Source organism: Orcinus orca, chromosome 9 (genome assembly GCF_937001465.1).
Source record: "Orcinus orca chromosome 9, mOrcOrc1.1, whole genome shotgun sequence".
Lineage (NCBI taxonomy): Eukaryota > Metazoa > Chordata > Mammalia > Artiodactyla > Delphinidae > Orcinus > Orcinus orca.
The window spans coordinates 42,648,163-42,666,556 of record NC_064567.1 but is presented as its reverse complement, the minus strand read 5'-3'; positions in this window follow the sequence as shown (position 1 = coordinate 42,666,556).

Below are 18,394 nucleotides of genomic sequence, written 5' to 3'. Positions count from 1 at the left end.
AACCCTGGATAACACTTTTAATCATAAAAAGATGTGAATAAAACATACTCAAATTTCCAAAAGTTCTAACAGACTATATAAAAATTATGAAAAAACTTGAGAAGATAATGGATTTTTCAATGTAGGGTATAAAAAGTCAATCTTTTCTTCTGGCAGGCGGTGGTATTGGGGGTTGTTTTGTTTAAAGGGATGAGCTTGAAAAGTTCCATTTGCAGCTGAGGGTTGATTTTAAGAAGAGGGTCCTAGGTGCACCCATCTAGGTTTGAAAGAGCTTAGACACAACCAGATCTTGTGCCATGACCAAGAAACAGTTATTTAGTACTCCAGAACTCATCATCTTAGCAGATATGTATGAGATCATGTTTTCTTTTGAGTGTGGCAAGATTACTATACCCCTGGGGAGGTATAATATAAATACAGTAAAAAGTGAAGAAATAAATCAAAATCACAGTATCATCACTTTTGTATTAGGGTAAGTAAAAACTAGAAAAGTAAATTATGAAATCATTCTGATACTCCGTGAATGTTGTCTATTTCCCAGGTGACTGGATCAATTAAAGAGTTGACTAATTAGAATCGATTTTTATTGCAATGTTTTGGAGAATTTAATTAATTACATTTAAAATCAAGGTTTAAATATTTAAAAGAATTCATGAAATGTGTAAATGTTTATGTGTTTGTGATGTTTAAAGGTTTAGAAACATTGTATTAAGTGTATTTATAGATATTAACAAAAATAAAATAGAGAAGCCGGAAATAGAAATATTCTTCATATCCAGGTTTGAAATGTTCATAAAACAAAAGCTGACTTTCAACACAACAAAAGATAACATGAGAGGGTCTCTTTGTAGTGATGGGACAGTCTGTACCCTGATTATGGTGATAGTTACTTGGATCTGCACTTGGGATAAAATTTCATAGTACTATCCGCTCCTCCCAAATAAATAATTTAAGGAGAAAGCATGTAAAAACTGATCAAATCCAAATGAGGTCTGTACCTAAGTTAATAATATTATATAGGGCTTCCCTGGTGGCGCAGTGGTTGAGAGTCCGCCTGCCGATGCAGGGGACATGGGTTCGTGCCCCGGTCCGGGAAGATCCCACATGCCGCGGAGCGGCTGGGCCCGTGAGCCATAGCCGCTGAGCCTGCGCGTCCGGAGCTTGTGCTCCGCAACGGGAGAGGCCACAACAGTGAGAGGCCCAAGTACAGCAAAAAAAAAAAATAATAATAATAATATTATATAGATGTCAATGTCCTGGTTTTACATGTTCTATGTATTATGTAAGATATTATCATTGGGGGAAGCTGGGCAAAGGGTACCTGGGAATTCTTTATACTATTGTTGAAACTTCTTGTGCATCTTGAACTATTTCAAAATAAAAATCTTATAAAATATATAGAGATATATTAGTTTTTGCATAAAGAACAGTCATAGGCTGTCTTAGACAGGTGGGTCAGCAGAACCTGTGTCAGATTCCCATTGTCCTTTTGCCTCATTTGGATGCTCTGCCTATGAACTCAGGTATTGGCATGACGTAGGAAGTAGATCTTGCTGAGTCTGCTAAGGCAGCTTATTAATTTTTACTGTTATTAATATTCTTGTAGGCTTTAAAGAAACAGGAAACAGCTATAAGCATAAACACTACACAAAAATCATGTACAGTAATTCTTCCCTCTGGACAATGCCTCCTTTTTTTTTCTTTATAAGTTTATTTATTTATTTTTGGCTGCATTGGGTCTTTGTTGCTGCACACGGGCTTTCTCTAGTTGCGGGGAGCGGGGGTTACTCTTCATTGTGGTGTGCAGGCTTCTCACTGCTGTGGCTTCTCTTGTTGCGGAGCAAGGGCTCTGGGCATGCAGGCTCAGTAGTTGTGGTGCCCGGCTTAGTTGCTCCGCGGCATGTGGGATCTTCCCGGACCAGGGCTCGAACCCGTGTCCCCTGCATTGGCAGGCGGATTCTCAACCACTGTGCCACTAGGGAAGCCCTGGATGATGCCTCCTTGAAAATTAATCTTCAGGCATCCCCCTAGATCATTTCTCCCCACACAAAAATTTTTTGGCTATTAGAGATGCCATTCTCCCATTTAAAACCACCCAATCGTTTCTCCTGGCACTTAGAAAAAACAAATCTCCTTATAATGTCTCAAGCACTTAAAAAATCTGCCTACTGTTGACATTTCTAACCTCATCCCGTACACTTTCCCTCTTCCTCAGAGCATCTTAGCTACCTCGGACCTTTGGCTGTTCCTAGTGCACTCCCAGCTCACTCCTGCTGGACTTGCATCTGCCTCTCCCTTTGCGATGTAGTCACATTCTACCCAAAGAGACCTCACTTGTCACTCTAGAGTCTACTCTAGACCACTGTACTTTATTTTTCTTTGTAGCACTTATGACTAACTGATATTATTTTCTATATCTATTTATTTATTTTTGTCTCCTGTCTTGATCCACAGAGCCTAAGACATAATTGGTGCTCAATAAATATTTTTGAATGAATGAATAAATGAATGAATGAATGCAAGCTCCTATTAATGGCACTTAGTCTGAGAAGTATGACTAGGGATGATCAGACTTACATTCTACTTCTTATATTTCAGGGCAATTTTATATTCTTATTTTTCAAGCATAAGCTAATTCTGCAACTAAGTTTAGGAAAACATATACTGACATACACACATTTATGTTTGGAACAACTGATGACTACAAAGGTCTTTACAGCTTTAGCAGTCTATGATCCTAGATTTTCCAAATTTTTTTGGTAAGATTTAAGGAAGGATGCATAGCACAGCTTAGCTCTAAATGGTAAGGTATTAAGATGGAATCAGTGAATTCCACTTTTCAATTATGAATTAATATGAAAGCATGAATCATAGTCAGTATGTAAGAGCCTGCCCAGATATCCCTTAATACACAAATTAATATGTACACCTGTGTTCTCACCCTTAATTCCTACAAAGAGTACGTCAAGGACATCAATTACCTCTAAACACCAGTCATACTTGGGAGAAAATAGAGGCGGTATCATTTTGGAAGGTGGAGGTGGGTATCGTGGGAGTGTGATGACTCTTTGCCAAATGATTTCTTTCCTTCTCCATCTGGCCTCTAGAGATGGGGAAGCAAAACATGTGCTCCTATATCTTGGCCCTCGCTTTGAGTGTAATCACTGTTATATTTGAATGATTTGACTTACCTGCCTGAGGTAGGAAGATAAGAGTTCAAATAAAGTAATCCTTAAATTTTTGGTATGCCCTTTCCTTTTCCATAAAGTTTATAGCCATCTTGCAAAGATACAGAAGATATATCAAGACAAGATTAAGGCAGAAGACAAAGAAAGGGCTAGAGAGGCCTAAATAAGAAATGGAAGCAGAAGTGAGGGTTAAACAAAACTGTGCCTCTCAGAGGCCTATGCTCTTTGCAAACGGGATGCAAACATTGGCTAACCTTTCACAAATCCAGTATAGAAACGGGAACTGAATCAGTGACGCCTTTTGCAATATTTCTAACATAAGTTAAATCAAATCAATTGCTTTGTCAATTCACAGCCATTCCCTGTAGCGAAGCAGAAAGAGATTTCTGAAAGTTTCTGTAAAGAAGATGTTATTTTGAATCTCCTTGCCTGATGTTTAACTTCATTTCTTTTAATATAGGGCAATGGCATAACTCCAAGATGCAATTAGGTTGAAACAATTAGCTGGTGGTGGAAGTGATGGTGGAGTGTGAAGTGGGGGGTGGAGGTTGTGAATGGCACTTTAATATAAATATACGTGCCTTTACCATAATGATGTATATTTTCTTTCTTCAGCCGTTCCAGGATGGAAATTGGCAGGCATACTTTTTTTTTTTTTTTTCTGTACCAAATTAGAATTGGCCCCTAGGACTAAGGGAAACAGACCTGGGGAGACTGATAGTTAAAAGCCAGTAAGAATCATTATTTCTGCCTCACTGGTCAGGCATATTTTGGGCAAATGAATCAGCACAGTGCGAGAGGAATGTTGGGGTTAGACTTTATGAGAAGTTACATAAATTTTTCAGAGTGACTAAAGCCGTTCTGGCTAGTTATTTCAAGCTTTGGGGAACAGAAGGACTGAGGAGGTTGGAGGGGTACTGACCTTATTTTGTCACGGGGATAGCTCTGACTGGGCAACTTCTCTGTTCTAGTTCTCTCTGAAATGCCCTCTTTCTGGGGTTTATAATGTCACTGTCTTAAGTCTAAGTTGCTCAAATTGGCCAAAACCCGTGGGTTCTGTACTCTGAAATATCTGACAAAGATCCCTGCTTGTCAAACCATTCTTCCACATCAGATCAGTTGCCCAAGGCATTTGCTGGCCCTTAGGGGTAAGACTATCTTGGTAATTTGATTTGATTCCTCAGGCATTAACTAAGTACATGCTATGTACTGATATGTACGTGGTTCTCAAGGAGATGGCAAAGATCAAAACATATTTTCTGTTCTCAGGAATCTCATGATAAAGGGGCAAAGATGGGCATGAAGGTAACACTCAGAGTGCAAAGGAGAATGTGATCAAGCAGAATCAGGGCAGGGATTCTAGAGCTAGAAGAGAAGAGAGTGGATTTTTAGGGAAGGCTCTCGTATGTCTCTTTCATTGAGCCATCTGGCATGAAGCAGACACTCAAGATTTAGCAGACAATAAAAATTGGCTAGGTAGATGAATTAATAGGAGAGGTGTTAACTGGCAAGAAAGAATAGGGTATGAAGAGATGGAGATGGGCAGAAAAGACATCCAAGGTGAGAAAGCTACATGGATCCGTGAAAAAGCATGATGAGTAACAGAGTTGGATGAATTTAGATAAAGAATAGCCCGGAACATTGTCAACACCCAGAAGAACCTGTTCGTTTTTAAAGAAACACTCTCCTGTACTTCAGTAGTCTAAAAAGTGAGTTTTGGAGCACATATAAACCCTCAGAAATAAAGGCAGACAAATGCTGTTATAAGATTGAAGTTGGTTAATCTAAGTCATATAATATTGTAATGTGATATGATATGGTATAAAGCCAGGATTTTCTAAGGAAGACTCTGTTACAAGTGCTAGGTCTACCTCTCTACTGCTACCTACCTTTTGTAGGCACAGCACTGCAGGGGAATCTAAGGGTAATATGTTATATCATCAGGGTGTTTGTACACTGAAATGGGGGTAACTGAGGAGAGATTAATAAAGAGACTATTTATACAATTGTGGGTAGGGTGAGAGAAAACCAGGAAGGGATGGTGAGGCCCTGAGACCCTTAATGTTTGGGAGCTATTATTACCCTTAGAGCTGACCAGGCAAGGGGATGGAGTGGTCGCCAAAACCCACAAGGAGCTGTGGCTCTGGGTGAAACAGGAGGTCACCAACAGGAGCTGTGGCCTTCTATGGAGGAACACACCCACTGCCGACCTGTGACCCAGAAGGGAGCCAAGGGAATAAGCCCCCCAGTCTCTCCCTCCTCTCAATTTCCTGCTGGTGTCCCCTCCGTGCAACTGTCTCCCCCCAACCGGAAACCAGAGCGCAAGGAGGCCCATGATGCAGTCCCTAGAGCTCAGCCCCTTGGTGGGGCAGGCAGAGAAAGATAGAGAAGCACCCTGGAGGAGAACATAGAGCCAAACCAGCCCACACAGGGAAGGCCAGAGCTCATCTTCCTCACCTTGGGAGGTCCCATTTTATTCTCCTCTTAACACCTTTGATTATCATGAAATCGCAGGGGTGAAATTACGGACACCTGTGTAGAGCTTAAAGGGTCAAACTCCCGCATTTCAATAGGCTAGACTGTCCATGATACAGAATTGTCTGCAAGCTCTAGCTAACTCGTTCTTCCACATCCTAAGCACTCCTCTCCCGTAGCAGTCAGGCCTATCATTATTTTCTCAAGTGTTGGTGACATGTGTAGGTACAATATCACTAATTAGGTGGTTAAACCACCAGATGACATGGATGCTTCCCAAGACAGGTGGCTCTTGTTAAGATGCTGCAAATCTGTTTTTCTCCTTCACCCCAAAACAGCATTCATTTACCCAAACCCCTAAATCCCAAACATTTTATCAAACCTGCAAAGGGGTAAAGAGTGTAAATAAACCTCCAAGTAATATATTCAGATGTGCACTTCCAAGGTCAGTATAATACGCCGGACGTGGGGAAGGGCATTTTATATGAGAAAAATGTTTTACGAGAACAAAGGGAGTGGAGGAGGTTGTCAAGCCTTGGAGAAAATATTACTCATCACAGAGGCCTCTAGCTAGGATGACGAGAGAGTCGGGCAGTTAAAGAAATATGCTTACCTTCAGAGAAGTTCATTCTAGTTTGAGTATTAATTTATTAAGGGTGAATTCTAAACCATAATCTCTTATATAAGAAATGTTACAATATCTCCAAAATAAATAAAATCTGGCCTTGCATTTCTACGATGATGCGCCGACAGGACATAAAATATCAACACTGATTGCTCTGCATTCTCCCCACCTCCAAGAGTCCACATTCTGGGCTTTAGTCCTCCTCAGGCACCATGGCCAGACCCCCTCCCCCTCTGGCTGCCAGGGATGGAACCACAGGTTCCAGTATTTGGGGAAACCAATGCCTCCATGCACTCCTATGTACTGGGAATCTTTCAAAGGCACCCCCATCTCCCCTTCTATATAGCATAACCTCAGTGAGTTTAGATTTTCTTAAACACTCGAAAGAGCAACTTAGAGTTCTGATAAATGGTGAGAATAAAAATTTGAGGAAACAAGATAAAATACCTCTCATCCTTTCCAAGTCTTTCAAGACAGAAAGAAAAAATCCAAATAAATATCTACAAAAGTTATCCTGCTCTAGTGGTCTTCCCCAAAGCCCTCCATGCCCAGTGAGCACTGGAGAGCACTGTTCTCTCCAGCTCTCACGAGCACTGAACTGTAAGGCATTTTGTTAAGCCCTGGGCTGACAAAGAGGACTCCTATCTACTGTTGATGAGTTACTGTCTAAGGGGTAGCAGTCATGCCCACAGCTACAATTCCTGGGATAAATGCTATGATGGAAGGAGGCAAAAGTGAGAAGGGGGTACATCTGGAACCATCCATCAGAGGAGCAGCAGAGATGGAGAACATAATATTTGGACAGCAGATGGCGTCAATGACCAATATGATTGGCTCAGCAGGCATCTGGGTTGGGGGAACAGAATTGTTCAGAGCAGAAGGGACAGCATAGGTCAAGCTATCAAACAAAGGAGAACCCAGCATGTTATGGGAATAAGAGGTACCACTGGTCGGGTTCCCTAGGAAACAGACTCTGAGTCAGAGATTTGCATGCAGGAAGGTTATTAGGGAATCATCAAAATGGGAACCAGACTCATGAGGGAATATGGAAGCAGGATAGAGCAAGTTAAACTGCAACTTAGTTGCAGCAGGGGCCTTGGAAGACCCCATGGAGAGTCTAGAGCTGGGATGGCTCTGCAGAGGGGTCTCAAATTGAATCAAGGGAGCCAAGTCTTTATAGGCCTTTAACTGTCAAACACAGGACAGGGCTGTTCTTGGCCAGGGGTTAGTGGGGTGGTGCGTGTGGAGTCGGGGGAGAGGATGGAACCTTGGGAGGGGAAATTCCCTTTGGCTGAAGGCAATGCCTGGGGAAGGACTCAGCTGTGAGCCCTTAGCAGGCAACACTCCTGGAAGCTGGGGGAGGGAGTTCCTCCGTCCTGAAGGAGGGGATCTGGGTGGTGACCTACTGCATCCGCTGCAGCAGCCTTAGCCCAGCATTGCTGTGTCATGTCTGGTGGGGCAAGAGAGGAGTAAGTATAAGTTAAGGTATGCTCGGCTATGCTGCAGTAACAGAAACTCCCAAATCTCATGACATAACAAAGCTTTCTTGTGCACGACACTCTTTTTCTGAGGGTTGGGCAGTTACTTGTGGTAACTTAGGGATTCACACTCCTTCGGTCTATCCAGGACTTCAGTAAAAGAGAAGGAGGAAAACAGGAGAATCATGCAAGGGGCTTTATGTCCTGGTCTGCGAGTCATGTATCTTGCTTCCTCCTACATTCCACTGGTGAGACCCAGCCACATGAGAACAGCTTAATTGCAAGAGAGACTAGGGAATATGCTCTTCTACGTGTCCAGAAAATTGAAATGGTGTTGGTGGTGTCTATCCAACCTCTGGCTCAGGCAAGCTTGCTTGGCATCCAGTATACAGCAAGATCACTGGGTAGTGTGCGCTTGCTAACATCCAGTATTGAACAGGACAATTCGGGATTTTTCCTTTGTTTATAAGTATGAATATTTTTAAATTGTTCAGATTTGTGTTTTCTTCAGCAACACCAAGAATTGCTCTAAAATTATAGAAGTTTTCCTAAAACTTGAAAAATCTCATCAAGCATACATTGCAAATGATTTATTAAAATGAGCAAAGTGGTATTTTTAAGCTATAACCAATGCCCCCTTCCTGGCTGGTATTTTGATATTTTTGTGCAGAACATCTGTCAACCTAGAAGTGCAGGAAGGTAGGAGGGATGCCAGGAATGGACCTCTTGGGTGGCGGGAGTTCATCCAGAGACTCTTGAGCCTTTCCAAGGGGGTTGAACATTATTCTGAGGGCAATGATAAGTTGGAAGGTTCAAGCAGGATGATAACCTGACACATCCTATTTGGAATACTGTCACCCATAGAAGCAGGCAACACATGGTGATTATCTGCTCAAACATGAGATCAGAATGTATGTTTGCCAGAAATTTATTTGTAGTTTAAATCAAGATATCAGGTTATCGCTATTTATAACAGTTCAACTTAACCCAAAGGAAAATTCCTTTTGTGTAACCCTCTTACTTGAGTTACTTCCAGAATTAAATTTGATCAGAAGAAGCCACTTCCCTTCAAGAGAAAATCTGAAAAGTATCTGCCTAGCATGCAGTCCTCCTAACAACTTTTCTCAATGAAGAGAGCTGATGTTCCACCCTCTTCTAGATAGCCTTTAGGAATCTCTTACCCTGTTGGAAATCCGGGACTACAAGGCTCTTCCAATAGTGATTTGATGGCAAAGGAGAGGCCAGGTGAACCTGTGCCCTGACAGGAGAGAGCAATGCTTCCTGAATCATGACATAGGCAAAGCCCTCGGTGACCAGCTTTCTTCTTATTGTTAGACTTAGCTGGATGACATTTGGCAAGAAGTCTTTCTGTGTCTTCCTCCTTCCTCCCACTCCTGAAGCATTCTGATGGGGGGGCCAGTACTTTACAGCTGTTGGTTCTTTATTTTTCTGCAGGCAATAACTGCCTAAGAGCAGGGGCCCCACCTTCTATACGTTATATGCACCATAGTATTTGGTGGATTTCCTTACCCTCTGCAGAGGATAGATAATTATTTGTTGCAAGTGCAGGAGTGGGAGCCAGGTTTGCCCATTAACTGTTTCCTATTGCTACCCCATTGAGTAGACCACTTATCATTTTTGTTCCTTTCTAAAAGATGAAGAAGTCAGACGTTCTCTAGGCACCTTCTAGCTCACAAGTTCATGAATACAACAGTTCAGTTTTGGGAGAGACTGTGGTGCAATGCTAGCTCTGGAGTCAAGGAAGATCTGTATTTGAATCCCAACTTTGTTACCAGCTGGGTGAACAGGTAAGTCAGTTAACCCTCCTAAGGAAAACATTTTCAGTTTTACGACTTTCTGGTGAGGGATGTAAGACATTTAGGCAGAGAATCTGGCTCACAGCTGGCATGAAACAAACACAGGTTTAATAACATGAGACTAAAAGTTATACCAGATTAATACTAGATGTCACCAAGTCCAGAAGTTCTAAATGCAGATTAATGATGTTGGTAAAGGTATTTTCTGGGTTTTGGCACCTACCGTGGCTAAGCTCTGAAGTTGCTGATGGGCATAACAGATGCCTAAGTTTACTGAGAAACCAATTAAATGGATGAGTATAATAAATTATGATGAAAATGCAACAGATCACTTTAGTGGTGTTGCCTTCTTCAGAAAACCGGTAACACAAGGCAAAAGAGAAAACAGTTCTGAAAAGTAGGAACCGTTTTACCAAGAAGAAAGCCAGAAAGCTGTACTTTAAAATATTTGGACAAGATTTTGTAAGGTTGATCCTGGTCTAGACCTCACTAATCCAGTGACGCTGCATGTGCTGGTGTGTGTGTGTGTGTGTGTGTGTGTGTGTGTGTGTGTGTGTGTGTGTGTGTGTGCGCGCGCGCGCGCGCGCGCGCGCGCGCACGGTCACACATGCTCACACACTTGCCCCTTTCCGGCAAACACCCCCAGGTTTTGCAGACATGTTCACACACTCAGATGGCAAAAGCATTAGCATCTGTCATCTTTTCACACCAAGAGCAGTAGAGCACATTGATGTAACAAGAAAACACATCCCTCAGTCAGCTCTGGGTAAAGGACAGATGACAAATAACTATATTTCTAAAGTTGGGAACACTGTCTGCCTCTTCCAAGCAATGCTGGTAAAAGGTTCACTTGTTCATAAATATAGGGACTCAGCTAGCAGAAATGGATGGATTTTCCCAGCAAGATGCCCCTAAATGGCAACTGCCTGACAGAAAAAGGCAAGTGAGGCACTGAGTCAATTTAGCTGTTGGTTGTACCCTGCTTGGCCCCCTAGTTGGGTCCAGCCCTGGAATATAAATGTGGGCTAGAGGCAGCAGGCTCACATGTATGGTTTCCACATATGGAAAGCCTAGGCATCGCAACCCCCTCTTTGGGACTGAGCTGCTGAAGATCATGGGCAGGGTCTTTAGGAGGTCACAATCCTACCTGCCCTCCATCTCCGCAGAGTGTGAAAATCCGTGAACCTTGTGTCTTGGGAACTTTGTAGGACTGGATTTTTTATATATATATATATATATATGTATGTATTTTGGGTTTTTTTGGCAGTGCCACATGGCATGTGGGATCTTAGTTTCCCAACCAGGGACTGAACCCATGCCCCCTGAGGTGGAAGCACAGAGTCTCAAAAACTGGACCATCAGGGAAGTCCCTGGATAATATCTTGAGATGTTATTTCATTTGTTTTGTCTTCACTGTCTCTGATTTTCTCTTTGGCCCATTCCCACAGGCTGTTTGTGCTTCATTGCACAGATAAGGTATATGTGGCAGGACAGAAAGCAGAAGTCACTGGCAATAGTACCTGGTAGTTTCTTTATAAACACTTATAGAGAGTCTAGGGGTTTGTGGAAGAAGTAAAGGGATGAAGGGTATTCAGCGGCAGAGGCAGAGTGACCTGGAGAAGCAGAAGGGAGAGTCGGGCTCACCCATGTCCTACCCCCATAAAGACTTGGGCTGCATTAAGAGAAAGGTGGAGTACAGGCATCCTGGCACACTGGGGATCGGCCTGGCTTCCCATTAGCATCCTGATGAGGGGCCGAGACCCCAGAAAGGAATGCTGTGTGCAGTGTCTCAGCAGATAGGGCCACAGGTGATGTTTCCGAAGGATCCAAGCAGAAAGGGATGATTGGCATCACAGCATAACCCGGGTGTGCCCAGGACCAAAGACCAGATGCCCCTACCCATCACTCACCAATCCATCCAGGGTTTACCCTGAGGATGACTAAGGTCAAGTTTCACAATAGCTTCTGTAGAATAAAGAAATGCAATATATACATATTTTTTGCACACCTGAGTTTGTGAGCGGGCATTTCTACATACTATATATGGATGACTAATGTTTTCCAGATTAGCAACTGGTCTTTATTGGAATGCTCACATATATCACCCAATGCTCAGAATCTCATAGAAAGGGCAGGAAACTTGTCCATGGGAAGGGTGAGAACCAAGAAAAGTTTCCTAAAGGAAATAATTACTAAATTAACACTAGCCCTAAGTAAGGAGTTCAAGGTAGGAGAGGAGTGTTAGGAGAGAGAGAATGGCAGAGCTGGGAAGACAGGGAAGGCGTGAAGTGTTAGAGGTATTTTCTAAAAAGAATATGTTTAATAAACCTATTGTGTTTACTATAACCAACCCTATGGAGTAGACAGTATTATTATCTATACTACACAGACAGGGAAACTGAGGCACGTGGACATTAAGAAATTTACCCAAGAAGTTCAGTATGGCTGCCCCTGCCTTAGAGTGATTGCCTGTACCATGGCTTCACAGGCACTGTTTGGTCAGGAGAGCCACGATTCCAAGTAGCAGAAATCCAGAAACAGGATTCAACAGATCAACTATCAAGATGGGGCCTCAATGGAAAACCAGAACCCTTTGGCCAGGATCATTGAGTACTGCTCTGTCCTCAGGTCCTGGGCCCAGAGTCAATTTTCCTCAAAAAATCCCCTTTGCTCCAAGCAGTTCTCATTCCCTTGATCCCTTATTTATGCCAATGGTTTTCTGAGCAAGGCTTTTTCAGAGAGAATTTAAATGGGAAACTGCAATCAAAACTACTCAATTTATCATACACTTTGAGTAAAAAATATCTAAAAAACAACCCTTGATTTGCAGATACATCATGATCCTCTCATGAATGGATTAAATAAAGCATAGTTTGGAGAATGATAGCCAACTTGAAAATAATTTATGTTTCAAATTTGGTAATTATGGCAACCCACCCCAACGGCTACCAACTTTGTTAGCTTTTGTCTTACAGCTTCCCTGTCCCCCTCCCTTTTCTGGTTGATGTTCTCTTGCTTTGCAATTTCCCTGAGTTTTTATTTGGTTTACTTGACAAGTTTTGGTGAGATGAGGACATATTTAAAAATAAATTCTTGCAAATAATATCTTGGTAACTTTTGAATTTTGTGCTCATATTCCTCTACTGGAATTTTGTAATTAAGATGCTTGTAAGCAGGATCACGCCAAGCAAAGTTTGCATGGAGCCAACTCAAGCTATGTACTTCCTACTCCTGTCATCTATTTATAGGAGAGAATTTGGTTTATGATGACCATCCTGAGACTTATCCTGAAGTCTCAGACGGCAAATGAGAATTACAGGCCATCAAAGTACTTTGGCGTCATGATAAGCATTCATTCATTCATCCAGCACTTTTGAGTGGCAACTCTATGCCAGTCCCGAAGTGTCCTTGACCTGCCATCAGAGGACTAACAAATACACAGACACATAAGCTCTAAAACAGATATATGTGTGAAGTACTGTCTTTAAGTGTTGGCAATGCTTTCAGAGGAAGGGAACTTTGGGCTGGCCCTTGAAAGAGAAGAAAAGGCAGCAGAAAATTTATGTAAAGGGAACATGCAAAGTCATGGAGGTATGGCAGGGAGGTAACAGTTTATGGGACACTTAGAGACTGTGGTAGCCAGCTTCTAAGTTGGCCCCCAACGATCCTCATCTCTGATATTCATGCCCTTGTGTAGTCCCCTCTCACATTGAAGCAAGGCTAGCAGAACACTGTAGAAGTGAGGGTGTGTGACCAACAAGACCAGTCATGAAAGACATTATATCTTCCACCTTGGTCTTTGGATTGCTCACTCTAGAGGAAGTCAGTTGCCATATTTTAAGTACCTCATGGAAGGAAGGCAAGCGGAGGAAATAAGGCCTCCCACCAATAGCCAACACACACTTGCCAGCCATGAGAGTGGGCCACGTTGGAGGATTTACAGCCTCCAGCCCTAGGCAAGGCTTCACATGACTGCAGGCCCAGCCAACCTCTGACTACAGCTTTACAAGAGATGCTGAGCCAGAATTCCCAAGCTAAGCTGATCCTCAGTTCATGACATACAGAAACCATAAGATAATAAATAATTATTGTTGTTTTAAGCCACTAAGCTTGGGGATGATTTGTTGGACATTAATGAATAGGTAATACAAAATACTTCAGTGTTTTTCAGCTCTACCAGTACTTCACACCCTTCTCCCCTGTTGATTGACCCAATATGCTAGTGCAATAGAGTGTTCTTAAGTTGTGAATCCTTGGGTCCTTCATGAGGTGATTCTTCCTGCATATTCTATGCCAGAAAAAAAGTCTCCAGCTTTGTATCCTCTGGGAATCTGGCCCATTTAAGTCATGTGTCAACATTCCTCCTTTGTTCCAAACTTTATAAGAGATGTAAACTATTTCAGAAAATTTCTTCTCTTCTTTCCCCTCATTTGTGATTTGAATAAGCAATGGCACCCAGAGGTGAGTAAAAAAAAAACAAAAGAAGAAGGAACTATGGCTATGACTAATGTGTAGACTGGAAAATTGGAAAATCTACTCTGAATCACTAGAAGGAATGTGTTCAGGGCATGGAAGTTCAATCCTAGTGCTCTGTTTCTTGTGCATTACTGTGCTGTGTCCCTCAGCATTCCTGCCTGGAGCCTCCAACCGTGTCCTAGGAGAATGGTAGTCCAAGCAGTGGTGGTTCCCAAGACAGGCTCCCAGGCATAGCCTGCTAGACCTCAGCTTACTTGTTGCTGCTCCTATACAGTTGTGCCTACATGGCATTCTGAGATCATTGCTCCTTTCCTCTGCCTCCTTCTGGCCCTTCCAGGTTATTTCCACTCCCACCAGGGCACACCCAGACACAGGCACATTTATTCCTAAAGCCAGTCCCAACCAGAACAGAAATCCCATTAGAGCCTGAAGCTTATAAGCTCATGAGATATGTCAGGCAGGGCAAGTTCTGGGCATGCTTGAAGCCATTAATATGTATCATTCCACTGTCTCTTTTCTCCTTGTCCTATGCCAATCTATTTTCAGGACTGGGCTCATGCCTCAGTTGCCCTGACATGCACTCTTGATCTCTACTTAGACTGGTGCTCTGTCCTGTACTGTGGAAGTATGCAAGGTGGCCATGTTGCTGGCTAGATCCCAATAACCTCTTTCTCTGCTTGATGACTAGATGCTGTTGCTCATCATCTCTTTCACAAATTGCTGTCTTATAAGTAGAAGGAATACTACCTGGATCCACAGTCAGGCTATCTGCCTGCTTTCTTTCTATGGTATATACCAACCGTCACTCAGGATTCTTCTTGGAAACAAGAATTGCCTAGGTCATATTTGAGCTCCTCAAAAGTTTTAGACACTGGACAAGACCATCTCCATCCTATCAGCTTTCCTCACTGGCCCCTCAATATACATATTTCTTCCTTTTGCTATGTGTTTCCCAAACAAGCCTCCCTATGTCCCCGCCTGCCCTGCACTGGCACTCCATGAGTGATAACATCTTGATTGCCTTGGTTTCTTTGGGAAAGAAAATAATTGTGTTTAAAGTTTAATTCTTGCTTCCCTAAGGAGGCCTTTATTACCAAGACCCCTCTGCTGGAAGATGAAACAAGAGCAGTGGTAAGAAACTCCAGAGACCCTCTGAACCCGATGAGGGGCTGTGGAACCAGGCTTCTTAGTGGGACATGCCCTTGCTGTCTGTCCTGGGGAAAGATGGCTCCACAGCTCTAAAGAACTCTAGTTCTGTGATGAACGGAGCCTTGGAGAGGGAGTAGGTAGACTTTACTTCTCCCACAATCTCTACGTGCGCCTCTACACAAGCCACTCAAAATAAATATAAAACCTACATAAGGTAGTGTGACGGAAACATAACTTCAAACATAACAAATTCCCTGGTCTCCTTTGAAAGGTCAGTTTGTGATTCTCCTGCCAGGCCCCCCAAGCCTGTCCTGGAGAATGCACTGCTCCAGACTTCTCCCTCCTTCGAGAAAACAAATTCTCCAGTTTCACACTGCCTGCAATTCGTGCCTTCTTCACTTGAGAAATTCTTCATTTGCCAAGTCCCTGCTCAAAAGCCATCTCCTTTATAAAATTGTCCCTAATCTGGGTTTTCACCTCTTCCTTGGGACTTCCACAGACTTTTGTTCATACCTCCATGATGGTGATTTTTATAGTTATTTTAATTCCTTTTGCTACAGGATTATATTTTATAAGCGGGTGGGCTTCATGCCTTATCCTGTTTTGTAACCCCAAATGTTTGCAAGTGCCTAAGGTAATAGTAGGTGCTCACTTTGTAAAATGGTAATTGAAACTGGGCGGGTTAAAGTAAAGCAGCGCTCTCCTGCCTTTTGAGAGACTGTATGAATTTTTCCTGTATCACAGGTTGCTTCACACGCTGTCAGCTCATTCAGCCCCTGAACCTGGAATGTTTCACTTCCTACTCCTTTGCCTGGTGGATTCCCGCACATCCTTTAAGACTTGGCTTAGATATCACACACCAAATTTAGGAGGCTTCCTTGACGCTTCCAGGTAGTTTTAGACATTCCTTGTTAGGAATTTCCATAGAACTCCATGAACGTACTTTGAATACTACCGTACATTGTTCTAGATTATCTATGTGTGGCTGCATCCTTCGTGAGACTGTGAGCCTCAGTGTAGCAATTTCCAACACACAGTTAAGCAACAAGGAAACGTTTATGGAATGAATGAATGAATGAGTAGACAATTTTTGCTGACTACCACATTTGACCCGTACTGTTAAAATTCTGGGGAGACCTGTCCATAGGGAGGACCATTATCTTGAGACGATTTTATAAAGCTCTGATCCTTAAACACCTCCCAATTAAAAATCACAAAGGGAAGCTGAAGGGAGGAACAGGATTCCTTATAGAACTCTCACCCCTGCCTTTCGGCTCCTGCATTTACAATTCTAGGCTTGAATTTAGAATGAGGTGACTAGAATGAATTGTGTCACATGCTGCCTGCACTCAGTTGTAGTTCAATTATAATTTATGGGTCGCTTTGGTCGTCAGGGACCACTATCATAACCAAATGTTATGGCCTTATTATGGCACCTGCACTCATCCATCTTCCTCAAATGGACAGTCAGACACTAAGCGCCTATTGAGAAGGCCATTCCCAAGCTGTGCAGGTTAACGCTGATCTCTGATTAGTCCCAGATTACGTCTCTGGACTGACATAATTTGCATTCCCTTTTAGGGAAAAGATGACAACACAACCTGGTATAGGATTTGCATTTTTTTAAACCTTCTCAGTTTGTTTCAAGAGCCCTTTCACTTTCCTCTAAGACTGAGATCATTTCTTCCTCTTTTATCACATTGGTTTTTCCTCTTTTCAAAAGTCTGGCTAGCGTTGGGTATGGATCCCTATTGTGCCCTAAATGTTATTGTCATCTTAAAATGGGATTACTTGTGGGTTTTTTCCCCTTCTTTTAAAAAGAACTACAATAGCAAAAGTGAGATTTTCAAAATCACTTTATGAGGTATGATCGAAATATAAAGAGCTGTACCTATTATTTCATAGAACTTGATGAATTTGGGGGTAAGTATACACCCATAAAACCATCATCACCATCAAGGCCATACATGTATCCATCACCTTCCAAAGATTTCTCCTGCCACAAAAATAAGATTTATGAACTATCTAATAGCATACAAAGATGTTATATTTATCAAAAATACCAGTATTCACAGAGGGAAAAGAATCATTTAATTAAGAAATAGCACTGAGAGTTGTTTGCTCCCTGTAAACATTAATAGATGATTAACAGCCGGTTTGGAATTTACATTTTGCAAGTTGATGTTCCTTTCTAGGAAGCTTTGTCATCTAAAAATCACTTCCTGTTTTGTTTTTAGTTAAAATGTCACAGTCTGGGGCTCTACCCATGATAAGCAGTTCCCAATCTCATTGAACATGTTCCAGGTGGCCCTGTTTGGTTGGGAAAGTTGGAGGCTAACCTCAGTATAACTCAGGGGAAGGAAGCTCTATTTTACTTAGCATCATTGCACCTCCTGAGAATAGGACTGTAACTCACTCAGCTGCATGGCCTCTCTCTCATGGCACCTGCTTCTCACTTCTAAATGCTTCTCTGTTGACCAACTGGCTTCTTCTTCCCCATTCTCCTTTCTTTTATATTGTACACATACACTTCGAATTGCCGTGTCCTCAACTCAACATCATGAGTTTGATTTACTATCTACCCCTACTTCTAACTCATGTTCAAAATTGCCAAATTCCAGGGCTTCCCTGGTGACGCAGTGGTTGAGAGTCCGTCTGCTGATGCAGGGGACATGGGTTTGTGTCCCGGTCCGGGAATATCCCACATGCCACGGAGCGGCTGGGCCTGTGAGCCATGGCCACTGAGCCTGCGTGTCCGGAGTCTGTGCTCCGCAACGGGAGAGGCCACAACAGTGAGAGGGCCGCGTACCGCAAAAATTTAAAAAATTTAAAAAAAATTGCCAAATTCCTAATTCCCAAGGATGGAATCTGAGCAGTCCAGCCCATCTTTCTGAGCCAGACATCACAAGGGATTGGTCACTGGCCAGTCTGTACATGCTTCTCTTTGAGTAAGATGTCCAGCCTTGTTCCAATCAGCTAACAGTAATGAGGGTCAAATACTATAAACCTGACCTATTTAAGCAGAGGGTCTGAAGATGGCAGAGTGCATTACAACAGAGGTGTCTGAAGCATACATTTATCTTCAGCATTTGGTTAGGCATGAAAACAGTATTTGCTCAGGCCCATATAGTTTTTCTACATGGGAAACAAGGACAGTCATCACTCCCCATGAATAATCCTCCAACC